This window comes from Aplysia californica, unplaced genomic scaffold (genome assembly GCF_000002075.1).
Source record: "Aplysia californica isolate F4 #8 unplaced genomic scaffold, AplCal3.0 scaffold00047, whole genome shotgun sequence".
Lineage (NCBI taxonomy): Eukaryota > Metazoa > Mollusca > Gastropoda > Aplysiida > Aplysiidae > Aplysia > Aplysia californica.
This window is the reverse complement of record NW_004797317.1, coordinates 293315-295301: the sequence shown is the minus strand read 5'-3', so window position 1 is coordinate 295301 and position 1987 is coordinate 293315.

The window sequence follows — 1987 nt, the reverse complement described above, 5'->3', positions numbered from 1 at the left end:
TACCTGGGCGTTCTGCGCATAAATTCCCTCCGACTACCTGGCCATCCGCCTCCCACTGACCACTCGCTGACCAGCGTGAGGTCATGGCGTCTTTCACGCTCCAGGGACACCATCACAAGGCATCAATAAAAACAAACAGAGCGTTCAGATTCAATGGTCTACAAAAAAGGGGGTGGGAGGGGGGCAGTGGGTAGCATGAGACAAACACAAACAGACGAAACCCCCAGTTACAACATCTTTAGGATGCAAACATGCGTTGGTCGATCATCAGCAAAAGGTAGAAGGTAGAGCTAGTGGAATTATTGCTTCAAACTTTGTTTTCAATATTCTTGGAAAATAAAGCACTCGCTGAATGACGGAATCTAGTAACCTAAGGAAGCTAGCAGCACACACAAATAAGAGGTCTCAGAGAAGTATTCGTATTTCAGGGGGTCTATAATTCTAAGGGGAGTCCACCATTGATTCATTGTTCCATCTGTCCCATTTCTCACTCGCGTGGACCAGACACAGAGTCTGTGAAATGTCTCGCTAGGATGAGCACATCAAGAATCACAACGAGAAGCAGACCACAACGGCCGTTTGAAGTGTTCGTGGATGGTCGCCAGAAGCCCTAGTGAAAACTCTGCAGCTGTTGGATTAAATAACCTCAAAACAGAGCCACGCTCGTTGCAACGACCCATCCCGCCCCCTTTCCAGGACCCCACCCCCTCGTCGTTTACCTTTCACTCCTAGCAGTTGTTATGTCACACATAAAATCATGAAGATCTTTGCGGAAATAAAGCTTTCACCGTGAACAATTAATGGCCAAATTTACCTTGAATCTGAGAGCGTTAAACTATTACACAACTATTTTATCTTGCTGAATGTTTGAACCTACTTTCCAAACCATTCGCCCAGTGTGATAATTGTTCTTAAGACACGCCCTAGAGAGAACACATTCAATTTCAGTGCAGAAACATACTAAGTTTTGGATGTGGTCATGTGTTGCAAGGCCGCAGAACTTCGGGCAAAATTGTCAGGAAACAAAATTAAAATGCAACTGTCTTTTACGCTTTTGCCGAATTTTCACATTACTGTTGTTTTTATCTCATTCAGCTTGCTTTCTCTTTGTTTTTTGTTTGTTTGTTGTTCTTGTTGTTGTTCTTGTTGTTGTTTGTTGTTGTAGTTTGTTGTTGTGGGTGTTGTTGTTGTTGTAAGTAAATCGTTGCATTACGGGAGATCAGGGTTTTTGCAGTTGGACGATAGAAGAGTGTATTTGATCTACACGGCATAGTTTGTATAACGACACTATACATCATGCATATTCGAGCTTTCATTTGGGATCTGGGATTTTCTGAGTCCCCAACACGGGTTTCTTTGGCCCTGAGTTGTTTGAGGTGCCGTTTGAGCCATCCACCCACTTGGCTAGATCCTTTAGAAGATGGACGTCAAATTGGATCTACCACGTCTTCTTAGACAGACGTCCGAAAACGTCTGTAGAGTTCCTTTGCGAAACGCACTACAGCCAAATGGACGTTTCTGGAAAACACCGTCGACTACATAATCTTACAATAAGATTCGTCGAGAGTATATATTTTTTTTAAATCTCTAGCTCTCAAAATGCAGTGTATCCGTGGATATTTTTAGTATGATACGATTGCAATTCGGTCAGATTTTTATTTTCAGAAAACAAGAGGTTTTTTTCTCTTCCGTTCTAATATTTTTGTTTAAAATGAAAATACATGTAGATCGATTTGCCACAAAGTCATTCATCTATAACTACGGTAAACCGACACTTTATCGTAAACTGGTTAAATAGAAACTTGCCCGTAGTTAGAATGTGTCCACCTTGTATAGCTTGGAAACTCGTTATTGAGCTTTAGATTCCGATTAAACTATCATAGTGTAACTGTTTTCATACGTGTGCGCAGTGGCGGCTCGAGGTTTATAGAACTGACCGGCCATCATTCACATCGACTCTTTCTCCCTCCCCACCCCACCCTCTTCC